This window comes from Heloderma suspectum, chromosome 2, assembly GCF_057233095.1.
Source record: "Heloderma suspectum isolate Gila_16-S chromosome 2, 16-S_ref, whole genome shotgun sequence".
Lineage (NCBI taxonomy): Eukaryota > Metazoa > Chordata > Lepidosauria > Squamata > Helodermatidae > Heloderma > Heloderma suspectum.
The window spans coordinates 294,422,743-294,436,825 of NC_139459.1; the positions used below are offsets into that span (position 1 = coordinate 294,422,743).

General features: G+C 44.7%; 2 protein-coding genes across 2 annotated transcripts in view; both read left to right on the top strand.

Annotated features, from left to right (window-relative positions):
- The window catches only part of LOC146354843 (fibulin-2-like), a 134,815-nt gene that overhangs the window by 115,701 nt on the left and 5,031 nt on the right, over nucleotides 1–14,083 (top strand). The window lies entirely within an intron of this gene.
- The window catches only part of LOC146354844 (fibulin-2-like), an 86,890-nt gene continuing 77,864 nt past the window's right edge, over nucleotides 5,058–14,083 (top strand). The window contains exon 1 of the mRNA XM_084839957.1: nucleotides 5,058–5,999. The gene's annotated coding sequence lies outside the window, so the exon portion shown is untranslated. The remainder of the gene's footprint in view (nucleotides 6,000–14,083) is intronic.

Sequence of the window (14,083 nt, forward strand, 5' to 3'; positions counted from 1 at the left end):
CCTCTAATAGTGGCCTCTGGCCAAACACCCTGTCAAAAGCTCTCTTATCTGCAATGAGCTGGGCTTCTGGGGTTCTTGGGATTTCAAAGCAAACACTAACTCATGACACCACATTCTCTTGCCTTTGGCTCTGGTTCTCATCAGTGAAAATCATGACAGCTGAGAGAGGGAGGCCAAATTGGAACCTAGAGATCCTGCCCATACCTTTGATATATCCAAAGCCTCCTGTCCCATTCCTTCATTCACATCCTTTGCTTCCCCACCTGCTGTGCCAAGCTGGACTCCAGTGACATGGAACAACCGATTGGTTCAAAATTGGGAAAGGAGTACAACAAGGCTGCATATTGTCGCCCTGCTTATTTAACTTATATGCAGAGTACATCATGAGAAACGCCCGGTTGCATGAATCACAGGTCGGAATTAAGATTGCCGGGAGAATTATCAACATCCTCAGATACGCAGATGATACCACCCTAATGGCAAAAGCGAAGAGGATCTAAAGAGCCTCTTGTTGAGGATGAAAGTGGAGAGTGCAAAAGCTGGTTTGAAACTCAGCATTAAAAAAACTAAGATCATGGCATCTGCCCCCATCACTTCCTGGCATATAGAAGGGGAAGAAATGGAAGCAGTGACAGATTTTATTTCCTTGGGCTCCAAGATCACCGCAGATGGTGACGGTAGCCATGAAATTAAAAGACGCTTGCTCCTTGGGAGGAAAGCTATGGCCAACCTAGACAGCATAGTAAGAAGCAGAGACATCACTTTGCCGACAAAGGTTCGTATAATCAAAGCTGTGGTTTTTCCAGTAGCAATGTATGGCTGTGAGAGCTGGACTATAAAGAAGGCTGAGCACCGAAGAATTGATGCTTTCGAACTGTGGTGCTGGAGAAGACTCTTATGAGTCCCCTGGACTGCAAAGAGGTCAAATCAGCCAACCCTAAAGGAAATCAACCCTGAGTGCTCATTGGAAGGACAGATACTGAAGCTGAAGCTCAAATATTTTGGCCACCTAATGCGAAGAGAAAACTCCCTGGAAAAGACCCTGATGCTGGGAAAAATTGAAGGCAAAAGGAGAAGGGGACGGCAGAGGATAAGATGGCTAGATAGCATCACCGATGCAGTGAATATGAACTTGAGCACACTCCAGGAGAGAGCGGAGGACAGGAAGGCCTGGCGTGCTATGGTCCATGGGGTCACGAAGAGTTGGATATGACTTAACGACTGAACAACAACAACATTTAGCATCCACCAACCAGCATAAATGACTTTGAAAAAATTAAGTCATCACCAGCCAGCACAAATGGCTTTGTAAAGTAAACTAAGATGGCACATGAGTAGCATAAATGGCTTTGGAAAAAGATTCAGTGGCCCCCAGCCAGCACAAATGGCTTTGAGAATTATCTTAAATCATACCTGCTGCCCCCAGCAATAACAGCAACACACACACATGAATAGAAGCAAGCACGTAAGTTTACATAGAGTTCATGGTACTGGATTGTTCTGGCTCTGGCTCCTCTAGGCAAACAGTTGAAGAAAGAAACTTTGCAAACACAATGCAGAAATTCAGATAATAAGGGCACTCTCTCCCCCTCTTGTTCACTTTCTCACTTGCTCACTTTCTCACTCACTCACTCCTCTTCAAAATAATAATTTTAAGAACGATATAGCTCTCCGCTACCCTAGCTTCTCTCCCTCAGTCCGCCATGTTGCTCTGCTACTAGCTGGGACTACTTAGAATAACCTGGAGACTTCTGCACAGCCATGCGGTTTCTTGGGGCGGCGGGGTAAGATGGTTGTGTTGACATCAGGGTTTTTCATGCCCTGGCCACTCAGGGCACCTGGAGCGATGCCCATGAGAAGGCATAATAGCCTGGGCTTCTTCCAGGCTTCCACAGAGGCAGAAAGAGCCTCTGCTTCGTTTGTAAAACTTGAAGGGGGATTGCTTCCCTCAGTCGCTCTCGGTGGAAAACAGTCCCCTTGCCTAAAGTGGCAGGGAATGATCTGCGCATGTGCGATTGGGCTGCATGTGCAGTTCAGCAAAACAAAGTCACTGCCAGGCTTCCAGAGGAAGAGGGGCACAGAAGCAAGCAGCAGCGGAACCAGCAACTGCAGTGGCAGTGCACAAGTTTATTTGCAGGGGGAAAAGAGAGGGGGAAAAGAGATTGCAACAAGGGACTTTTGTGGGGGGGCAACATCCCCTGAACGTTGATTCCCACAGCCCTGGTGCTGAAATATATGAGTTCTTTCTCATAGCATTATTACATGTCTAGCTTGGGTGCCATTTCAAGGTTTAAAGACTGATTCTGGAGAAATTTCAATCAGAAAAAGCGATGTATTCTTACCGGCATCTGTTGTAGTTACTTTTTATACATTATGATAACGATAGCATTCAGCCAAGTCAGACAGTTATCCTTTTCCTTTTTTAAGCAAAGAAATGTATTAAGTTCCATTATTTCAATGCATGTTAAGCATGACTAACTTTCTCCGAATCAGAGCCAGAGAATAATTATTGTTATGGACAATGATAAAGGCCCATATACTGGGTATGAATGCTGAGTGTTCTCTGGGTTGGAGCCACTGTGTAGAACCAGTGAGCTGGGCAGCAGCATAGTAACTCCTGGAGAATAACAGCACGTGCTTATTTATCTCCCCACTTCCCCTCCTGGTTCTCTCTGATCCTATCCCATCCCTAGTGTCTAAGTATGTATCTGTTTCTAATCATCCTGGCACTGCTGTTGATATTATCTGGAATGCCTGAGAGCAGTAATAGATGCATTAAGATCAGACCAGGGGGAGGCAGCACATTATGTTCCACATGGATCAAAATGCTCATGAATGAGCTGGATGAGGCAGCAGAAAATATTATCAGCAAAGCTGTCGTTGATGCAAAATTTGCATGACAGGGTAAAAAAAAATCCAGAATTACCTCAATGAATTGCCACGCAGGCCTGTAAGCCATAAAACGTATTGTGCACTGAAAACACAGGAGGGAAATTTAGCTAAGCTCCAGTGCAACTTGCAATAAATGATGGCGTGAAGATGAGCCAGAAATGTGATACAATTGCCCCAAATAAGAGTAAATGCTCATTGGGATTGCTTAACTCAGCCTTCCCCAACCTGGTACCCTCCAGATGTGTTGGACTACAACCACCATCATCAACAGTCAGTATGGGTTATAGTTGGGGATTATATGAGTTGTAGTCTAATACATCTAGAGGGCACCAGGTTGGGGAAGGCTAGCTTAACTGAAGCACTGTATTGAAAGCATGGGTGGAAAAAGTCATGAACAAAGGTGCAAATCTGTATCTTTCCTTTCATTGCAATATGTTAAGTGTGTTCCTGAAAGAGAGAGTATCTGCACACGCATGCATGTGCATGTGCATGTGCACGTGCACGCGCGTGCATGCGTGCGCGCGTGCACGCACACACACACACACACAAAATTAAGAAGATTCCTTGGTGTTCTGGACATCCAAAATGTTAGGGAGCTTATAAATTGAGGCAGCCTGATCCTCAAGACAAGATACCATTTCTTTGAATTAACTTTCCCCAAAGCTGATGCCCTCCAGATGTATCGGATAATGACCATGCTAGCTTAGGATGATGGGAGTTGTAGTGTAGCAGCCATATCGGGGGTCAGACTAAGTAGCCTCATGCAGTCTCATGCTTCATGTCCTTGCTGAGCTCTTTCTCCCTTGAATATATTGTTGTAAGCTGACGAGACACAAGAATTCCTTATCTTGTCAAAGGTCATACAATTGTATATCTTGTTCTCTGCTGTTCTCTTCTGTTCTCTCCTTATCATGGCTACCCTATAACCCAGTTCTTGTATTATAAACAATAGTGCTAAGAGAAGAAATGTTGAGGATTGCAACCCCACGCGGGAGGGGGAGGAGGAACCGTTTCATATGTGTCACAATGTCTATAAAACCAATGTGCTAATGTAAATCGGGGCTTCTGGCTCTTTGGAAATGATTCCAGCCTTAAGCCCGCGCGTTAAATAAAGAATCTCTTTTTCCTTCACTCCGTGGTCTCTCTGACTCTGGGTTCTGCAACATAAATGGTGCCGTGACTCAGATGTGGCAGGCTCTGAGCCAGACAGGTGGCAGTTGCCTGCTCTTGATCGCCGCACCGGGAAGACGAGCTCGGCGCATGCCTCCCTTTCTTGGCGCCACCGACCTTTTTGTCGAGTGAATGGGAGAAAGCCTGCACCGGGATCGCCCAAACGGTAGCGAGCGGCAAGAGAACCTTGGGAAGCAGAGGAAGGAACTTGAGCCCTGCCTATATTGCAGCTGCAATTGAGTTGAAACCCACATTGGAAGCCTTCAGGAGAAAGGCAAGTATATGGGAAAAAGAGGGCCCCGCCTTTAGGGAGAAAGGCCACTGGGCAGAAAAAAAGAGGGCCCCGCCTTATGAAGAAGGTCAGTGTTGGTGGTATACGTATACAAAAGAACCTACTCTTTGCGGGTAGAAGGGGGGCCTGATCACACCCCCAAGTGGGCGCCAGTACCCAGCACGCCAGTACTCAGTAGGAAGCTGAGGAAGCTGGGGAAGCCGTTTTCCGCTCTGGTAAAAAGTGGGAAAAGTGGGTGGCAGGGACATATGGATGTAGTGGAGAGATTGATGATTGTGTGAGTGGCTACTGCGGTTTCTGAAGCATACCGTTGACCGTCCGGGTGCCCAGGCCAGTAGCAAAGTGCGTGGTGTGAAAAATCCTCTTGTGTCGGCCAGTGAGACCCCTTACTCACTGACCAATCCCCATTCCCTAATTGTGTCTGTCTTCAATTTAGGAGGGAGGCTATGGGTGGTGGGGGAAGCAAACCTTGCACCCCCTTGAGATGTATGTCAAATAGAAGGAAAAAGGTTTTTTTAAAAGATTCAGAATAGAGAGAGAAAATAGCAAAAAGCTCAAGGTCGAGCTGAGAGGAAAAAAAGAACAAGATCTGAGGCTGTTTATTAGAAAAATGTTGCAGGACAGTCTGGCTTTTAACAAAGCGTGGGAGCGTGAGAGTGTAAGGCCGAAGAAGTAGCTGTTAGCCTAGCGCGCCGAGAGAGGGGGGGCAGGAAAATTGCCCACAACGTTCTGAGTTGTGCAACATCATCACCTCGCCTAATTGAGATAAAATCCCTAAGAAATGGAAACTGAAAATGAAGACCCAGAAGATGAAGGCAAAATAGAAAATAAAGGTGAAGAATCAGCCCCCAGAGCACAGGCTAGACCCCTCTTCGAGTGAAAAGTGTGCCATAAGACTGTCCCAAAGCAGAATGAAGCGGAAAGACCATGTTGAAGATCTCTGTCAAGGTAACGGTGTTTAGCTTTGAACTGTGTTAGAATTGCATAGAGCCTGTAGCTACTGACCATCAGCTATATGATTTCTGAAGAGCGTAACCATTAAGCTTTTGCCGTGGGATTCCCTGCAATGAAGAAATCTCACTGATTTGAGTGTCCAGTGTTACACTGCCTAAGTGTGTGTGCTAAAGAGACCGAGAAACCAGACAGCATGTTCCTGGCCAAGCCAAAATCACGCTACTGCCATGCTCCTGGAAGCTGCAATAAACTGTGTAAGCTGGGAGACCCAACCTGATTGAGAAGAAAAGAAGATATTGGAGCAACTGTCTTAAAAAAACAATGAGATCTGTGTAGCTGGCTGGCTGACGCTGTCAGTGATGTTACAACTTTAAATTAAGACTGTTGTCCTGTTTGAGATCCCAGCGAAGAAAGCTGACACGAGTTATTTGTTGCCCGTGCCAAAGCAAGAATTTGGCTGCCCTGTACCTCATCGTGTTGTGTTTTAAGCTTGGGATTTACAAATACAAACAAACTGAGAAGCTTGCCTTTGAAGTCCTGCAAATCACCCCACCGCCTCCCCGAAGATTAATGGCTGCTTGAAAAATGCAAGTATAAGGCGATACCCATCACCCCCCAGCGTCCTGAGTTTCGGCACTCAGTGTTTCAGTGCTTTCGTGTACCAGGTTAGAAAAGAAAAAGAAAAAAAAGAGTAAGTTTTTAAAATGTCTGTGAGAGAACCTGACAGAAGTAAAATAAAATTTACAGAGGAGTTGCCCAAGTTAAAGTGTCATGGCTAGAGAGCTGAGCTGTGCTGCTCTGTTTAGACAGAGGCCTTGCTAAAAAATTAAAGGCCCTTGTCTGTCAGAAGGGGTGTAGGGCCACACTTCCCCTTTTTAAACTGATGCAAAAGTGGAGAGCCTTTGCTGGAAACATCGCATCTTCATTGCCCAGAGCCTTCTCTGTTTGCCTCCATCAATGTCTGGGCTTTTTAGAGACACTCTGCACATGAACTAAAATTTTAAATTGTCAAAGACTTGCCATGGACAGTGCTGTGGAGCTTTTGATAAACTTGAACTCTCATCGCTGTGGACGGTGTGTCTGTGTTTGTAGTCAGCTCAGTGTACAGCAGGCTGAGTTTGATCTATAACTGTGAAATTTCCTTCTGCCAAAACTCATGCAGCATAGAGTTGCCGATGCAAAAATGGTGACCTAGAACTCTGCGTGTGTGGGTATGCCCATCCCTTGATTTTAATGGGCCCTGAGCTTTCAGCCAGAAAAGCAGTATGATTGCTGGATCTGCTCCATCATGCCTTACCATGCAAAAAGTGTTTTCCATTCATTGTGTTAAATTGCAGAAAAAGTTTGTTGTGTATATTTTATGATTTCTTAAATATCATGAAATATATGTGATATTTGCAAATTAGTGTTAGTTGCAACTCCAAATAATACTAAGTGTGGTTCCCAATGGATGACAAGGAGAAAAGACAAAGTCAAGTAGAGAAAAGACAAAAGCAAGTAGAAAAGAAGGAATAGAAAAAGTAGAAGACAGAGAAGAGAGAAAAAAAAAAGAAAGAAAAGGCAAGAGGCAAAGAAAAAACATTTGTAGAAAAGAAGCGTGGCCATAGTTGCCCCCAGGGTAAATTAAAAGCAGCTAATTGTGCCTGGAGCTTATTACCTGGGGTAAAGTAGCCACAATAATGTAATAGTTCTTTAAGATAAAGAAAATGTAACTAGAAAGAGAAGTTTGTCCCAGTGATTTGCTGATAATTACTGGCTTCACCTGGCTAACATCACGAGAGTAAAACATTTTTGTTTGCCAAGAGGTATACCTGCAAACAGGCTTATTAGCTCTTGCTTAATACCTGTCTGTAGACATCCTGGAAAAATTCAAAAAGATACCATGTTAAGAGTTTATAGTGTAAGTTTAACTTATTCCCAAAATGCTAATTGGGGCGTGGTTGCAAAGATCCTACCCCCTACAGAGTTCACTCTACGCACCCCCATCGTTGCTGTAACAAATGCTACGTGTGCACAAATGCTTAATTGTCAAAATTTTTTCCAGAAAATACAAAGCTATCCCTGGCCCCCTTCCACTGTAATAAAATTCAAAACATATCTTTTAATGATGCCCACATACTTTTGCCTCATGGATGGTTTTAGACATGTAGTTCCCGCACTTGGTCATTCATTCCTGCCAACTTGTCTAATAACCACCCATGTTGCCTCAGCCGCCAATTGAACTGGTGCCAATTCTTCCCCTGTGGCCCAAGAAAATCCGTCAACGGCAGCCTCGAGCACTCCAACTAACTAAAAATTGTAATAGTCATGTGCAGTTATATTTTGACTCAGAAAAATTGGCCTTAGCAATGTCGCTGGTTAAGGTTCCAGGTTTAGCCTTGGCTGATGGTCTGGAAATCAACCGGTTAGCTTGCAGCTTAGCCAAAAGCATAAATGCCACCTCATGAGCATTGTCATTGTTAAATAAAGGGTTGCGTGATCTAAGAGGTGCAGTTCTAGAAAACAGAGCTGGTATAAATTACCTCTTCCTTCTTCATCATTTAAGTTGTGAGACACACCAAAAGCTCTGTTGTTTTAACTTAACTGATAATGGCAATGCTGTAGATAAACAAATCAACAAGCTGCACAATATAGTAGCTAACAAAACAATAAGACAAAACAATTAGCTAAATTAGTTAACCCCTTGGCTTCCAGATCTTAGCTGGCTTAAAGCATTGTTCATCCTAATTCTACCAGTGTTGTTCATAAAAGCAGTTATGTCTCTGCGTTCCTTGTCTTATGCGCTGTTTAACCAATCTGTTTTATGTCTCAGCTAGTAAAACTACTGCCCTCTACGCTCTAATAGCCCAACAAAAGGCTAAGTAATATGTATGTCACAAAAAGCTTTGTATGGTTATCAAAAATGCTATAATTGTAATGAAATTATGCATTTAAGGGGGGAATGTAGCAGCCATATCGGGGGTCAGACTAAGTAGCCTCATGCAGTCTCATGCTTCATGTCCTTGCTGAGCTCTTTCTCCCTTGAATATATTGTTGTAAGCTGACGAGACACAAGAATTCCTTATCTTGTCAAAGGTCATACAATTGTATATCTTGTTCTCTGCTGTTCTCTTCTGTTCTCTCCTTATCATGGCTACCCTATAACCCAGTTCTTGTATTATAAACAATAGTGCTAAGAGAAGAAATGTTGAGGATTGCAACCCCATGCGGGAGGGGGAGGAGGAGCTGTTTCATATGTGTCACAATGTCTATAAAACCAATGTGCTAATGTAAATCGGGGCTTCTGGCTCTTTGGAAATGATTCCAGCCTTAAGCCCGCGCGTTAAATAAAGAATCTCTTTTTCCTTCACTCCGTGGTCTCTCTGACGCTGGGTTCTGCAACAGTAGTCCAACAAACCTAGAGGGCACCAGGTTGGGAAGGCTGGAGAGCCTTCAAGGCTGAAGGACCTTTGGGGATCAGCAAAGGCTTCTTTCTTTTCCATTTAAAGCTGGAGCGAATAAATGGTGTTCTCAGGGAAACATAGAGTAAGCCTGCTAAATGAGTTGACCTCTGTCCCAGGTGGTTCAAAGTTCAAAGCAGAAGGATTCGCCAGCACTCTGGCCAGAGGGAATATTGGTTTGCCTGTTCATTTGCATTAGGAGTATGTCAACCAAATGATTCAGGTCGATAGTTATATGTATATGTGTCTGGGGTGGGGAGATAGTACTGTTTATTCAGTTTTTATATTTGCATTTTGGCACACTGACTTAGAAAAAAATGTAGACTGAAAAACCAAGCCAAGGAATTTATGTAACAAAAATTAATCTATGAACAAAAGAGAGCATTATTGGAAGCACAGCAAAGAGCAAAAAAGGATATTGGAAGAGGAAGCAATGTACGAAAGCATGCATTTGGAAGGAGTTGTGGCAATATCTTTAGAAGGCATAGGGGAAAAAAGACAAACCTACATATAAACTCTCTAATGTATTATGTATGAGCTGAGATGCATTTGGGCTTAAAATTATTTGCCTATCTGCCTTAATGTAGGATCTGTGACTGAGGAACACAGTCTAGTTACAGAGCAATTGTTTCCAAGTAAATAGGGAATTCCTATGCAAGGCACTGAAATTGTATACCTCTGTCATGGAAGGCTTGGGAGACACACGAGTCATGGAACTAGACAAGAACGTTATTGTCTCTTTAATCAATTACAGAAGAGACAAAGGAAACTCACACCACCCAGATACACCAAAGTCCAGTGCCACCTAGTGACTAAGCCATATAATGACATTATCCTCACAACCCCTACTATGACATGGTTTTACAACTCAATCAGTTATTCTCTGAAATCAAACAAATATTCAGAATTCCCAATGGTTTAATAAATGATTGGTTTATTGTTGAGATACTGTTTCATGATAGGAGTCTCCCAACATTTTAATTGATTTCAGTACCAAGCCATGTTTACCATCAAAAGAAATTTGCAGGACCTAATGACTTTAGTTTCCTGATTCTCAATTTAAATGTTAGACTAGATATTAGATACTTAGATATTAGATTTCAAATACTGAACACTGCAAATACTTGAATATGGTGTATTTGTGTGTGGGGGATGTATGTACACATGAAATCTACTTGATCTAATTTCAGAACTTAGATTTGATTCCACAGAGAGTGAAATGGCTAGGTGTGGGGCATGTTGTCCGATAAGGGCAACAAGATGGCAGGGACAGGAGTGTCATAGTGTGTGTTACAGTGCTGGATTGGGACTCAGGAGACCCAGGTTCTAGTCCCCACTCAGTCATGAAGCTCACTGGGTGACTTTGGACCAGTAACTGACTCTCAGTCTAACCTACCTCAGGGGGTTGTTGTGAAGATAAGATGGAGAAGAGGGGGACCATGTAAGCCACCTTGAGTTCCCTGCAAGAGGAAAAAAGATGGGATATAAATGTATTAATGAATAAAAATTTCAAGAAACCTAATAGTTCTCTAATATCTTTTACTCAATTTCCTTGGGTTTACTGCTCTGGAAAGATGAGCAACTCTGTATTAGTAGCCCACATATTTCAGGAGAAGCATCTTATCACTGATCTAGACACTTGCAAGTTCTAGACACTTCTGTCAAAAACAGACAGGCCATTTCAAGTATGGCAGGACCTGGGATAGCCCGTAGTATTTCCCAGGAGCAAAGGGAGCTGCTTTGACAAAGGTCTGAGCTTAACTGGGAAATTAAGGCTTTAATCTTATGCACACTTCCCTGGAAGTAAGCCCCACTGAGCATAACTGGAGTTATTTCTCACTCGACATACATAGCATTGCTTTGTAAATAGCACAGTAGCTTCCCTGGATGTCTTCCAGTTACAGCCTCTCCTCTGTGTTTTCTGCTGGGACTTTACCAGAAGCTGAGGTGGAGCTTTGGATTTGGGTTCTTGGTTTGTCTGAGGTGTCTGAATTTTTGGGCTCAGGAAACAGTCCAGTGATGACTTCTCTTACTCTAGTGGGGTCAGAGTGCTCTTCCTTAGACTGGATCACAGAACATCTTGATGTCAGTGGGATTCCTAAGACAAAGTCTTACTGATCCACCTTCAGGGTTCACTGTCTGAGGCAGGGTGGGCTGGTTCCCATGCTGAAAACAAGCCCCTGGTGGGTTGGTTAATCACTCACTAAGCCACACTGCTGTTGCCAGATGATCAGGCGCTCACTGGCTTCCCATGGTGTGTTAACGCCTTTGTCCTCCTGCCCACTCCCAGCATGTATCCCAGGGGCCTTTGCAGCACAGCTTCTCCATACTCCTGCTGTGATGCGATTCCCCCCTTTCTTGCCTTGCAAAGCACCTGCATTGACATATACATGCCGTATCTTCAGAGGGAGAAGGGGAGTGGAGAAGGCTTACCTTACTTTTTAGGATGAGTGGGCTGAGGTTTTTATTAATTTTCTGTCTTTAACACTAAAAAAAAAAGCTTCCTTGGCTGCTCCTCACAGCCAGGGACGAGCACCATTCCCCTTCCTAGCACATGCTTGGTGTGCATGTGTTATTGAATTACCTCTGGGTAAGTACCCCCCACACACAAATTTGGGACCGTGGTGATTTGGGAGGGGGGTTTAAGCTTCCCCCTCCTGTTTTCATGCCAAAATTCCCCTCCTCCCATGGCGGGGTTAAAATAAGGAAAAAATGAGTCTCTCCCCAACCCCCAATTCGGATTAAAAAAAGAAAAGATGGCTCCATTGACTCCAATGCAGATTTTTTTCTTCTGTTAACCCTACAAAGTGGGTGGGGTGTGTGTGATTGGGGGGGGGACGTGTGTGTGTGTGTGTGGGGGAGATTTAACTCCTCCTCTTGGAGTACCATATTCCCAATCCAAATTGGGGCTACATGCACTTACACAACTATCATGCTTAGTTCCACTAGGCGTGATTATCTGAACATTTAGTTTGGCCGTTAGACAGGCACCCTTCCTCGAATTTACTGATCCCACTCTTGGGTTCTGCCATAGTGTAGGAAGCAGGCATACTCTGCTCTCCTCAGGCTAGGAATAGGAGCACCTCTTTTTCAGATTTTCAGGAGAAAAAATGGGATATGTTTTGAAATGGGATGCTTCTGAAGAACTCCAGCAAAACGAGCAAAACAGCTATTTAAATCTAAGCTGCTGCTGTGCGGCCAGGGATTCAGTCTACAGAATATAGTATTTAGAAGTATGGTTAAATTCAAGATTGGCAACAAAGGGCTCCATCACATGGACAGAGAATTCCACATCAATGCCAGTTCTTTCCCCAGTGTCATTGCAGGACTGGGTCGTTCTCTTTAGACGGCTGTCCCCGTGGTGTTATTTTTCATTTCTTTCCTTCTCACAGGGGTGGTGATGCCGCTCGGAGTGTAGAGATAATTCCTCCCTGCTTCCTGCCCCTTTCCCTCCCCTTGCACATTACTGGTGGATGGGAGCTGACACGCTGTAAGTCTGCAACCCTCAGCAGACTTACTTGGAAGTAAGCCCCATTGAACTTAATGTGGTGCTGAATCAACAGAGGATGCTGATTCTGAGCTTGGTGGGGTGGGGGATCAGATCTGTCTCCCTTCGTTGCAAGGAGGCATTTTACCCTCTTCTCCCTCCAATCGAGAAATGTGCTCAAGCATTTACATGGCAGACACGTGGTTTGAGAGCAATGCACTTCTTTGGCGCCTGCTGTCTGGTGCTGCTGTTGCCAAATGGGTGGCGCACTGTGCTGCAACCAGGATTTGGGCAGTTTGGCAGGGGGGTCGCCTTGAAGCAAAGGGGAAAATCACCGGCGGGGGGGGGGGGTCAGGCGCAGAACTTTCCTTCCTCAGCAAGACTTGAGCGGAGGCAGGAGTCACCCTCAAACCGTGCACCCTCCCCTCCTTGCAAGGAAGGGAGAGAGCACAAGCCCTCACGCCTGTCAAATCTGCTGGGTCTCCTTCTGTGCAAGCCCGCTCGGGATCTCCTGAGTGCGATTCACCCTGCAGCCCATTCTCAATGCCATTGTCATCCTGACTGCGCCCCCAACAACTGAAAACAAATGTCCACAGCCAGTTTCGTCCGCTATTGGAGAATTCCACAGGGAGGTCATGGCGCTCCAGTTCCATGGGCTGGAAAAAATACCACATTTTTTGCGTTTGGGGAAAACACAAAATAGGCTGGAGGAAATGGCGGGGGACACCCTGGAGGGTAACGGCGTCATCTAAAGAGCCTGCAAACTTCCGAGAGAGAGCCATCTCAATGGCAGGATAAAAGCTCTGTGCGAAGAAGCCCCAAATCTGCATGCTTTGATGCTTACCAGCAACTGTGGTCATGACCCTTGGCAAAGAACACTGACTAGCCTGGAGGCAATATCCCAATTGCATTCTGAAGCAGTGCACTTATGGACAACAGAGGACGCTACCGTTGTTTTGTTTTGTTCGTCACTCGTCAGCAAGTCAGCCACTGTTAGTATTACTGCTCCCTTGCAAACCAAGCCATTTTGTGTGAGATTTTTAAAAAACACCCGACAATGAAAGCTCATAGTGATCAACCTGTCTGTCATACGTTGGGTTTGCTGACAGCACTGGACTCTTAAACAGGTTGCCAGCTGCATCTGCCCTGTTAATTGGGCAGGTAGTTTAGTATGCCTACGGCAATGGGCCACAAACCACTCAATCTGGAGTCATCCTGTCGACCTTTTGTACTGAGCCTGAGCATTGAAGGTCTCTAGACAAGCAAAGTTCACTTCTTCAGATTTACTCTTAAGGGCTTCATGATCTCTGAGGAGTCTCCTCTTCATCAACTACAGTCAGTATTTGCCTAATAATCCTATTTAGTACAAGACCTAGCAGCCTTATGTAATATTACTCACTTGGGCATTGATCAAGATCAATGATCAACCTTTCTTAAATCCGCAGTAGATATTGTCCCAGTATGCTATATTGTTGTTCATACCATTTGCAGTAGAGAAGGTTACATTGTAAGGTGTTCTAGAAAACAGCAGCATAAGAACATAAGAAGAGCCCTGCTGGGTCAGACCAAGGGTCCATCTAGTCCAGCATTCTGTTCACACAGTGGCCAACCAGCTGCCCCCGGGAAACCCACAAGCTGGACATGAGTGCAACAGCACCCTCCCACCCAGCAGCTGGACCCTTTCTAACATGCAATGAGAAAGAGAGTCTGTTTTGGTCCTCAGACATCCAATTCTGCCAAGCAGCATTGGAAGGAGTGATATTGCAGTGGCAGCCATATTGTTAAGGATAACAGTGGAAGGGACCCTTACCTTCTTTTAGAATGGCAAAGGCATGAGTAGCTGAAACT